This window comes from Lissotriton helveticus, chromosome 9, assembly GCF_964261635.1.
Source record: "Lissotriton helveticus chromosome 9, aLisHel1.1, whole genome shotgun sequence".
NCBI classification, from domain to species: Eukaryota; Metazoa; Chordata; class Amphibia; order Caudata; family Salamandridae; genus Lissotriton; species Lissotriton helveticus.
In genome coordinates, this window is record NC_136070.1 from 289,275,416 (window position 1) to 289,288,410 (window position 12,995).

Below are 12,995 nucleotides of genomic sequence, written 5' to 3' on the forward strand. Positions count from 1 at the left end.
TGATAGCTCCCCCTGTGTAGTTCTTTCCCGACTGCCACCCCTTGTATCTGAGCTATCATCACCCTTTCTTTCAAATCTTTCTTCTTTCTCTCGGTTGCCCTATCATTCTCATTCTTTTGGTGTTCGTAGTACTGAGCCATTTGGAGGATAGCGGCGGGTTTGGAGGCCCCCCAACTACTCTCGCTCATTTGTAACTTTTCGGAAACTTCTCGTGACAGACCCTTTACGTAGTTTTGTACAAATAGGTGTTGTCCGGTTGCGGTGGTCATGTCCTGGCCACTGTAGTCGGAGAACACCGTTTCAAATCGGGAGAAGTATTCTGATACGTCTTCCTGTGGTTTCTGACGGCAAGCCGTGACTATTGACCAATCTACCTTTTTCTCTGGGATCAGGGTTTTTAGCTTCTGAACTATTTTGTCCGGAAGTTCCAGTATGTCTTTCATCGGTTTCCTTCCGGGTTCTCGTTGTCTATCTAGCTCATTGAGTTGAGTCCAGGTATGTCCGAACAGATCTGTGTGATCAGCTTTCCAGATTTGCTTCCACACGTCAGCCGGCAGACATAACCCGAAAAACAAATCAATGTCTGCTAGAGTCATTATCGTTGAACCCAAGGCTGTGCCTAATTCGGTGTAAAATGCTGTCGGGTTCTTCCTTAAATCAGGCAAGGTTTGCCTAAAGGTTAAAATATCTTGTCGATCCCATGGTTGGTAAACCCAATTGTACACAACCCTCCCTTTTGCATCTGCGTGGTTGATATCGTCGTTTGTTCCCTGACCTCTTGGGGGAACCCAGTAGGGGGCGGCTTCTCTGATAGGCATCATAGTGTTGGCTACTTCTAATGGGGACTCAGCCGTTTCAGGGACTGTGATCTTAACCTCTGGTTTCTGTTCCGTGAGGTGGCGGAAGATTTCAAGCGTTTGCATGAAGAGGTCCGTCACATCGCTCTCAGTCCCATCTCCAACATCGACCCTTCTATATAGAGCCGTCAGCTTAGCAGGACCCTTATTTTGATACCTATCCTCATATGCGTTCAGGGTGTGGTAGCTGAACCGTAAAATGAAATGCCGTCTGTGACTACCGGCATGTGAATTGTGCATATCCATCGTATATTCTTCGCTCTCCTTCCGTTCTACCAATGTCTTTGCTATCTTGTCAATCCCATCCCGCTCATCTTTGCTCAACCTGTTTGGTCTGGCTGTTGGCTGCTTGCTAGCGTCGAGTTCATCTGATGTTGTTACCAATGTGGCCGGTACGGCGGCCGTAAGAGCCGGGGCACTAGCGCTAGGGTTACCCTCGCCCGCACTCAGAACTGGTGGGTGCTGTGCTAGAGGCTGGCAGGGGGCATAAGGAGGGGGCATGTAGATAATCGGAGGACCTAGCAGTAACTCGTCGTTTGCCCGTTGTTTGGAGGGCATCTCTGGATAGAGCGCAGAGGGGGTCCTAACAGGGCATTGGCCTGTCAACCCTGATTCTTGCATTTGTCTAACTTCCTCTCTCCTTCTTATTTCTTCATCTAGTTCCTTAGCGGCCAGGTGGGCTGCCTTTCGTAACTCTTTCCCTATTCTTGCTTCTTCTCTTTTCCTTCGTTGCTCTGCTTCTTTGCGCCACATGCCGATACTATCGAGCATGGTGGGTGTTGCCTTATTTATTCTAACAGCTGCTTCTAGCGCTTTTATTTTATGATCATCAAAGGAACCTATCAGTGGCCACTGACTTTCGGGATCCTTTTTTGTATATTTATGCCATAACTTACTATAAGCTATAGCGACTAGTCTTGCTTAGTAAACATGTCCTTATTAGGGGTGCCCTCCAATGGAGCTGGATGGTTCATCTCTAATAAGCGGTCCGGGTTGTTCCAACTACCAATCAGTGGGGAGAAGACAGGCATGACAGATTACAACGGGGGACAAAGGTCCGCACTACCTATCCCTCTCTATTTGCAAAGACTAGACAGAATATTGCTATTCTACGTTATTTGCAAGCAGAGAACCTCAAAAGAACTATACTCCAAACAATCTATGTTCGGACAATCAATCAATGGGGAGAAAAATAGGCACGACAGATTACAATGGGGGACAAAAGTCCGCGTTACCTACCCTTCACTATCCGCAAAGGGAGATAGAATATTCCTATTCCTCCCCGTTTGCAGGCAGCGAATATCTCAAAGAGCGACAAAGCAAATACAAGTATTTCAAACAATCAAACAATCAATCAATTCACAATTCGTCGTGTGTCACGACCTTACCCGGACCGCATGGACAGTTTCTCGTCTTCCGCTTCCAGCGCCCGATCGTCCTCTACTCTCTGTTGCTACCGTGGCACTCCTGATGGTTCCCTGTCAGGACCGTAGATCACTCGGGAGAGGTCGGCTCGGAACCAGTGAAGTTCGGATGATCGGCTGTCAGACGAGGGTCTATCGGACAGGAGCTCTCCCGATCGTTGCAGTCATTCACTCTGTCGTCGGGACCTCTCCCACTGGATCCACGTGTCGCTGATGGGCCCACCCAGGGACGCCAATTGTGGAAGATCACTAAAATGGTCAGGCGATTTAGTCGATGTTTCTTAAGTAATTTTTGCCCGGCGTTAAACGCCTCTAATACCATACGAAGTTTATCAAATAAAGAGGCAGGCGCTGGAGACAGGAAGACAGGAAACAAGTTTTATTCCGACGGAGCAGAACACATCAGATCGGACAACAAGGTATCGTCTCGAGGTGCTCTCTTTAGCCTCTCTGAGGCCTGGCCTTTTATACACTGGTTTACGACATGTGACCATTCTTTATTACAATAAAGACATTGTGAAGTAATGAAGAATGACATCCCCGGTATCCCCCCAGTTCCGGCTCATTCCAACACGTGGCTACAGTAGAAGTCCTCACCCCCCATACAATAGGAGGGGCTATCACGCAGCTGAGTGTTCCGCCGATTCCTTTGGAATGTGTGCGCCTGATCGGGTCTCAGGAGGTGGGGAGGTCTTGATCAATAGTAGCTCCTTTGGAGAGGGGCGAGTGCATACAGTAGTGGGCAATAAACTGTATCCTCAGGCCAAGGGATGACCAGCGGTCCGTGCAGACAATCGGGCTCAGAGGAAGGGATCATCAAAGGAGGGGTATTCATGGAAGGAAAGGAGGTGTTGGTCAGGCGCGGGGTGTGATTCCCAGAGGCAGAGTCATGCGGAAGAGGGTGGTTCATGACTCGTGCATGTGAGCGCGGGGGCAGCCAGGGTGCATGGGGGATGCTTGCAGGGTCAGGGAAGTGTGCTGATGATCGATCGTGAACAGGGAGACCATGGTACCTAAAATGGCTGTCGTGTATGTTCATACATGAGTCTGGGGAATGGGCAAGATGGCGCAGATGATGTTCAGTTCACGAACTAAAATTCCACACCAACTTTCAGGGGTTTCAGCTCTCATAGTTATTCCCCTTAATGTCTTTGAAGTTCGTTGTGCTCAGGGGTCCCTGACCCCTGCCTAAATCAGTTCTGGGTGTCTCCATCTCAGTGTCACCTTTCTCCCTTTGATACTGGGGGTCTGGATCCCTAATTACTCAGCAAGACTTGGGTCAATTGGTTTATAGCACCAGCCCAGGCCTTTTCACCTCCCGGGCTTCTCCTCCCCCTACTCTCCAGATGTAGGGCAGCCTGGTGCCATCTCAACCCCTCCCTGGGTCAAGACCTCTCAGATCCAGACAGTCGATCCACATTCATCAGAGACACACACAAATGCTTAAAGCACAAAACTCAGCCACTTTCTGAAAGAGTGGTTTCTAAACACACAGTGACAAAACCACTTTCATAGAAAGATGTGTTATGACACTATGAGTTCATACATACTAAAATCCACCTCTCCATTTTAAACGTATAGGAAACTAGGCTAACAAAACACACTACCCAGCCTCCCCATTCTGTTCTATGGGCAGGATGGCCTTTCACCAGTGAAAACGAAATGGAGTGTTTTTCACTGTCAGGACATAGCACACAACTCAGTATATGTCCTGCCTTTTACTTACACTGCACCCTGCCCAGGGGTTACCCAGGACCTACCACAGGGGTGCCCACTGTTTATGAAAAAGGGAAAGTAAGGCCTGACAAGTGGTTGCACTTGTCAGGACAACATGCTAACTTAGCAAACCGCGCGCAGACCCTACACTGCAGGCCTGAGTTCCCTTCTTCGCGCGCCTTTGCATTACTAGCCTTGGCACATACAGTGCACATCACTAGGGACTTTACTAGTAAGGCAATAATACCAATCAGTGCCAACCAATTACCATTACACTTTACATAGGGAACACTTATACTTTGACATTGAGCAGCAGTGGCAAAGTACCCAAACAGCCGCGGTCGGTAGGGGAGTACCTGCCGGGGCGGTGAGGCGGAGAGAGGGAGGGGCAGGGTGGGGGTTAGTAATGTATGGAAAATGGAGGTTTGCAGGTAAGTAAACATTTAAATAAATCAAACAAATTTCGTTGCGCGGACTGCATTGCATTTGGGGATGCAGTGCATGCAACGAAATTTGTTTGGTTTATTTAAATGTTTACTTACCTGCAAACCTCCATTATCGATACATTACTAACCCCCACCCTGCCCCACCCCCTCCCCATGTCACCGCCCCGGCAGGTACTCCCCTACCGACCGCGGCTGTACCCAAAGCATCTACATTGGGAACTTTATGTCAGGAAAACGGTCTAGGGGGAAAGCAAAAATGTTTAGGGAACTTTAGCCAAAAAGGACAAGTCCTACAAGTACCATTTAATTTACAGGCACTAGGCACCTAGGCACATGCTCTACCACTTTACTAAATACATTACATTTGCCATTCAGGTGTAGGCCAGTTTTATGTTTTAATGAGTGAGCAATAGCATGTTAGCACTGGTTATCAATGGTAAAGTGTGCAGAGTGTTAAGGTAAACAAAAAAGAATTTCAGCAAACAGGCGGTGAGAAGGCAAAGGTTTGTGGGAAGGCCACACCAAAGGCTGTCAGGTCTGACAACCTTGTTGAACATGCATTAAAAATGCAATAGGTCTCATCTTTATTAACGTTTAAGCAATTCTGTTTGTAATTAGGTGGCTTTTTATCTTTGCTTATATTAGTGTTTTTCAAACTTTCATGTACATAACATGCATATGTATATATACATATATGTATATGTATGCATGCATTAATATTCGTATTTATATAGATATGCAGATGTATATATATGTTTATATATGTATGTATACATACACATACATATATTACCTACTGGCGGTCGCCAGTAGGTATATATAGTTAGGATTTTTTCTCTATGGGATTTTTGAAAATTCTATGTCTAATAACTTTGGCGTTTGTGGACGGAATTGGCTGAAATTTTCAGGAAAATGGCACATTTTGTTTCTGAGCAGCCCTTGAAAATTTGGGGGGGGGTTCGTCAAGGGGGGGCCGAGAAAAAAGGGGGGTCCCAAAACGTGTTTTGAACATTGAGTTTTCCATAGGGCGGTTGGCCTCACTTTTAGCCCGAACGGCTGAATGGATTTGCACGAAACTTGGCAAAATTGTAGGGACTGGTAGCCCGATGTGCCTTTTGTAGGTCTCAATATATGTGCTCCAGTGGATTTTGAGAAATTAACGTTTAAAAAAAGATATATATCTGTAACAGCGGACCTCGCAGCGTCCCAGGACGCGTACTTTTCGCGCAACGGAGCTTTGTGAAGCGAAGCTGATTGGTTCTCCGGCGTCTGTCAACATTCCAAAAAGTCCGTAGCGGCCGCCATCTTGTCTCTCGGTAGGATCGAGAGACAAGAGGAGGTCAAAACAAAGGGGGAAATAACTATAAGGGGGCATAGTAGATCCTCGCTGACCCCCTAGGTTTGATGTGGAGGTTTTAAAAGGGCCCCGCGGGGCAAAAAAAAAAATAATAATAATAATCGAACGGCTGAATGGATTTGCACGAAACTTGGCAAAATATTAGGGACTGGTAGCCCGATGTGCCTTTGCTAGGTCTCAATATATGTGCTCCAGTGGATTTTGAGAAATTAACGTTCAAAAAAAGATATATATCTGTAACAGCGCTCCGCTTCGCGTAACGGAGGTTTGCGAAGCTGATTGGTCATTCTGTCACTGGGCTATAGTTGGGCTACATCTGGCTGATATTTGGGCTACATTTGTTTTTTTGTGTGTCTGGCGGCCATCTTTGGGCTACATTGGGCTACATTGGGCTTCATTGGGCTACATTGGGCTACATTTGGGCTCCAACATATATATAGGCCAATGTAGCCCAATATATATTTTTCAAAGTTAATTTTCGTAAAAACCACTGGAGCATATATCTTGAGACATAGCAAAGGCACATCGGGCTACCAGTCCCTACAATTTTGCCAAGTTTCGTGGAAATCCATTCAGCCGTTCGAGCTAAAAGTGAGTCCAACCGCCCTATGGAAATGAAGGAAATGAATGGGTAATTTGTAATTAGCAAATAGCTAATCGCAAACTAGGAATGGTAAAGAATCGCTATTTATTCCTTAAAGTTCGCTATTTAGGAAATGCAAAAAACTTTGATGATACATATGGCGGTTCATCTCTAACAAGATAAGAAGCATAGGGATACATTTATGATGACTGGCGCATCACCAGGGATGTGTTAGTCATTCTGTGCCGCTGTTCCGTCACCTATGGTGTGCTGCATTTACAATGCGGCGCATCATGGGGCAAAAACAGCACAGATGCGTGATGTATCTGTGCCGTAAAGGTGGCGCATTGCTGGAGTTGTATCGCAAGTGTGATGAAGCTCCAGCAAGGGTCGGGGGTGCCCCTGTCGCAGGGTTTCTGTTCTCACACAGAACTGTGGACAGAGGATTGGAACCTCGGCGAATTAGGGTGTCCCAAAACTCACGTTAGTAATCAAAAACTCCTTAGCAAGCTAGGTACAGTGTCACATTGGATATAACAAACTCTCAATGTTTAGACAATCCAGAATATGAACTTATAGTACCTCAGGATACGTGGAACTCATGAACAGTCGGTCGTTATATATTTCTTAGAAACCAGAACATGGAGTTAAGAAGAACACATGTGTATTTGAAATGTTTATTTACTAATGCCGTCTTCTCAGGCGTAGTATCTTAGATAATACAAGTACACATATTATCAGTAGCAAAATTACCAGCATAGTTACTAGTACATAAAAAGCGAATGGTGATAGTATGTTAACATGCTGTAAATGAATAAGAGTTAGCAACACTTATAAGCAGCCGCGGGCCGTGGAGGGAGTTACGGTGAGGCAGGGAGGCGGGGAGGGGGAGAAGCAGGGTGGAGAATACAAGTATACATATTATCAGTAGCAAAATTACCAGCATAGTTACTAGTACATAAAAAGCGAATGGTGACAGTATGTTAACATGCTGTAAATGAATAAGAGTTAGCAACACTTATAAGCAGCCGCGGGCCGTGGAGGGAGTTACGGTGGGGCAGGGAGGCGGGGAGGGGGAGGGGCAAGGTAGAGAGGGCTCCACCCTGCTTCTCCCCCTCCCCGCCTCCCTGCCTCACCGTAACTCCCTCCACGGCCCGCGGCTGCTTATATCTCACCCTCCCTAATACACATATTATATTATTTGCTAAGAAGGTCTCTTTGTGTTGGTTTAGGGCGTGCCCATACTTTAGTGTCTTAGATTTGAAGGAATCACATCAGCATACACCAGCTCTCTCTTCATGTGAACCGCATCAACTGTTGTGTATGTGTGTTCGGCAAAGCAATATAAAACCCGCCTCATGCCCAGAATTGGCAGAAGTTGCACTTATGTTATGAGTATGAAGTCGTGGAGATCAGACCTCATAACAATTCTGTATCGTGTTGTTCTTGAAACTTTAGCACTCGCTGTACAGATATAGTTTAACAAGCAAAGCAGATAGTAGAGCAATAACATATTATTCTCATGTAAACCACGATGAACTACTAGGTGGAAAGCTAAAGCAACAACTAAGTGTCGTGTGCAGAAGTTGCAAAAAAGGAAAAATGGCGTTTAAACCGGTAATGAGCCCATGCTAACTTAACACGGTGTAAAGATATCCAGGACCTAGATGACACCTCCCCATGATCCGGAAAGAACTGAATAAGATAATAGAAGTGCCATCTCATGAGAGCAGATTGCAAGTTTATATGTGGACGGTCCGCAAGGTAAAGCATTAAAAACTAGGAAAATTTAATGCTAAAGAAAAATAAAACAGCCAAGTACTTTATCGAGTCTTAAGCCAATAGGCAAGGTAAATAATAAAAACTTGACAAATAAGTCAATGAATTGTCAATGAAATGCTAGTACTCAGCATATCAAACATGAAAAAGGTCTATGACATAACTGTGTATGCAAAATAAGCTGCAACAGCCTCCAATAGGAAGTCACCGTCTTCATCCGAAAACAGTTCAGCCATCCAATTTAAAAGCGGAAAAGAACATACGTGCTCTCCCAGCACCGGATCCTCTATCACCATCAGAGGACAGCTCGGTGGGTTTTCAAGAAAGCTCTGTTCCAAGAAAGACTGTGCTGCCGCCAGTAAATTCCAGGGACCAAGTAGTCCATGCATCAATGCCACAGCCATAATCCTTTCGCCAGGACAAACCAACTCGTGAGTAATGATAGGAGTCATCAGCTGATTAAAGTCGACATCAGGAGAAACCGGTCCGCAGAGACACAAATCAATGGCCCAATCGAAATCACAGGTCAGGCAGTGAAATACAGGCTGGACACAGGTGAAGTAGGAGAATCGAAAAGATAATCCATATGCCGTGCTTAATATCGCCAACGGCATTGTGCCATAATATTCTAGCATGCGATTGCGGAACAGTGTCAGCAGCTGCAGGGTGGGAGGTTGCATAGGAGGGACATCCATATTTAAAAATGTAAAAAAGCACAAGAGCGTCCGCTGGTAATGCAAGTAAAAATGCCAATCCACGAACCAGAGTGGAGAAAATAGAATGAAAGGAAGCAGGGATGACTCCAAAGATTTTCTCAAATGAAGTCACGAGACCACTGGTAACAACTTTAAAAAAGTGCGCCAGGGCCTTTGTGGAGGATGCGTTAAAGATAGTCGGAACCATCTTGCTGAAATTGAAAGGCAAATCTGAATTGAAAAGGGTCTGCACCTCTGTACGGGTGTTCGCTATGTGAAGCACGAAAGTTTCACGGGCCGAACTCAAGGCCACCTCTCTCTGAGACAAAAGAGCTCTTATTCTTGCCATGCCGTTGAAATCTGTCCCAAGGTTGGTATTTGTGGCCAGATTGAAAACTCCCTATGTTCATGTGTGGGAGGAAATAGAACATTTCTGCAGCAAATAACCCGTTCACTTACTGTTACGATAAAAGGAATACTTTTAATTAACTCAGAACAATCTTCATTATTGAGCATCAAATAACTACCATTTTCCAACAACTTGAACGTGGGGATGATAGCAGGAACTGGCGTGCCTTGCAACACGCAAGCCATATTTGGTCGGTGTTTGTTGCATGAACCGTGTAACTGTATGTGCCTACACATTAGTGAATGATCTGGCGTCTCAGTGCATTCCTCTCCATTTAGATAAACTTCTTGATCATCTTTGAAACATCTGTATGTGTATGGAAGCGACCAGACCTCATGAAGAAAAGCACTACCTAAAGGTTCGTAACGACCTATTGGTATATATTTCATACAATTTGAAAACTTATATAAAGCAAAAGGCAGCGTTATTAAACCGTGGATAAGGCACGTTGCCAAAAAACCCGCAATCCTCTGCTGATGATGTCACTGAGCATGTCATGAATGATGTAATATGTGACATCATCAGCAGTGGATTACGGGTAATAGTATCTCTAGTTTACTCCCCTATAGCTGTCTTTCTTTTAACATAAGTGTCTGTTTCCTTCCCTTATACTTACTGTTTTTGGTTCGCTTCCGGTTCGCGTACCGGCGAGCGAACTGGGAAGCGAACTAAGAGAAATAGAGGTTGGCACAGTTCCAAATATTGTACCAATTTTTTAATAACGGGGAGGTAGTTCTGAAAAGAACTTTTTTTTTTATTGTTTTTGTTGTTTTATATTTTTTTTATTATTTTTCGGAACATTTTTTTACTTTTTTTGAATTTTTCTGAACAGTTTTATATTTTTTTGGGTTTTTCTTGGAGGGGGCAATGAAAACGATTCATTGTAAAGGGCTCAACAGGAGCAACAAAACAAAAAAAGAAGTATTTATTATTTTGGGCGTTTCGTACAAACTTGCATATGATAGTCAATAGCTCTGTTGATCAGAGTGATGCTTCTTTCTCCGTAGGAAATGAATCCATCGCAAAATACGCAGATGTGTTTTACTTCACCAAATTTCATTTGTATATTTGGCACCATCTCCCTGCCCTCTGGTCCCGTTACTTCCGGTACAACAGATCTTCTGGCCATAATAGGGAGATTATCTAGGTCGTTCCGAAACTGTGCAGCACTGTAGTTGTTAGGATGCCACCTAGTCATATGGCGATGCATTGTGTAGTTTCCGAAACTGTATTTTTTCTCGGTTCCTCTGGACAGTCTATCTTGACATATAAGGCAAGTTACGTATCTTGCATTTACTTTTTTCTGACCTTTGGGAATTTTAAAAAATTGCCAAATGAAGTTTTCTTTCCGGTGAGACGTCCTGGGCTGCTCAGGCAAAAACTGCCTCTCTTCGTGCTCGTCGTCCTGTTCCTCTTCTTCCTCTTCTTGTTGAATTATAACTTGAGCAGGTGGTCCACTCTTCCTTGGATGTGGTGGAGGTGGTGGGGAAGCACCAGCTGAAGCTACTAAAGAAGCCATTGCTCAGTGATCACAAAGGGTCTTTCTCTCACAATGATGAAAGTCAGAGTGAGGAAAGAAGGAGGGATTTTCATCATTTGGGAAAAACAAGAGTTCTCAACCAATCAAAAGTGTTCATTTTAGATTATATGACCTTGACCTAGTCTTACATCATTAGGAAACCAAAAGTGAAATGAACCAATGAAAAGTGTTATTACCAAGTCACATGACTTGCTGTGTTTACGTTAAGCGCTTTGCAGGGCCTCCCGGTTTGCTTCCAGAAACCTGCGCTTTGCGACTCGCTTCGCGTACCAGTTCGCTAACGTAGTACGTCATATGACGTATCACGCGACAACGTGAAACGTCATGCGGACGGGAGGCGTCACGATGTTGTTTTCTAACGCGGCACTTGCGGTAAAGAAACGTTTACCGGCTCGCGGTCTATTTCGCGGCATCAAGGTCAGCTAACGGGAAGCTTCCCGATTCGCGAAGCGGGAACGAAGAAAAAAAAATATTAAAAAAAAAAATTATTCATAAACATATAAAATATATTTTTGGATTTAAAGAAGAATACATTTTACAGCTACAGATATTAGCTGTTAAAAAACCAATGAAATTCACAGAAAAAACCATAGGTTATAGACCATATATAGTTAGGAATTAGCATTTACAAAACCTTGAAAATTCACTGAAAAAACCATAGGTTATAGACCATATATAGTTAGGAATTAGCATTTAGAAAACCTTATTTTACTCACACAAAACCATTGAAATTCCATATATAGTTAGTTGCACTAACTATATATCGCGCACCCGCAATCCACTGCTGATGATGTCACATATTACATCATTCATGACATGGTCAGTGACATCACTGATGACATCACTGATGACATCTCAAATGACATCACTGATGACATCATCTAGTGTCTGTGTGTTTTTGTAAAGTTTAAATACGTTTTACATATTGAAGAATGAGTGGATGTATGGAAGACTGAGTGTGTGTGTGGCTGGCTGGGAGGTGTGTGACTCTGTGCATATCAATGTGTACTTGTATCAGTGATTGTATAAGAGAGTAAGTATGTGTTAGTATATGTGTGAAAAGTATGGTGTTCTGTGTTTAACTATAGATGAGGAAATCGAAGTGTGATTGATTCTTCACAGGACTGACTAGGTGTATGAGTGCATATGATAGTGTTCTAATAATAACTGACTGTATGTATGAGTAATTGTATGGGTGAATGAGTGAATGTGTGTGTAGACGTACGAATCAGTGAGTGCGTATGTAGTAACTGGTATTGGTGTGTCATGATGTCATCAGTGATGTCATTTGAGATGTCATCAGTGATGTCATTTCAGATGTCATTAGTGATGTCATCAGTGATGTCACTGAAGTATGGTGTTCTGTGTTTAACTGTATAGATGAAGAAATGGAAGTGTGATTGATTCTTTACAGGACTGACTTGGTGTGTGAGTAACTCCATGGATGAGTGGCAGTGTGTGACTGTCTGCATAGGTGTATGAGTGCATATGATAGTGTTGTAATAATGAGTGACTGTATGTATGAGTGATTGTATGGGTGAATGAGTGAATGTGTGTGTAGACGTAGGAATCAGTGAGAGCGTATGTAGTAACTGGTATTGGTGTGTCATGATGTCATCAGTGATGTCATTTGAGATGTCATCAGTGATGTCATCAGTGATGTCATTTGAGATGTCATCAGTGATGTCATCAGTGATGTCACTGACCATGTCATGAATGATGTAATATGTGACATCGTCAGCAGTGGATTGCGGGTGCGCGATATATAGTTAGTGCAACTAACTATATATGGAATTTCAATGGTTTTGTGTGAGTAAAATAAGGTTTTCTAAATGCTAATTCCTAACTATATATGGTCTATAACCTATGGTTTTTTCAGTGAATATATAAATGCATATGCATATGCATATATATATATATATATATATATATATATATATATATATATATACATACATATATATACATACATATATATATGCATAAATAGGCATGTGATGTACATGACATTTTGAAAAACAGTAATAAAAGCAAAGCTAAAAAGCCACCTAATTAGAGACAGAATTGCTTTAAGTTTAATAAAGACGCGACTTATTGCATTTTCATTGCTTGTTCTCTAGTGCCTTTAGGCAAAGAGTAAAGGGTTGGAGAAAGGTCACACTGTTTTGGCAGGTTGAGTAGTAGAGAGT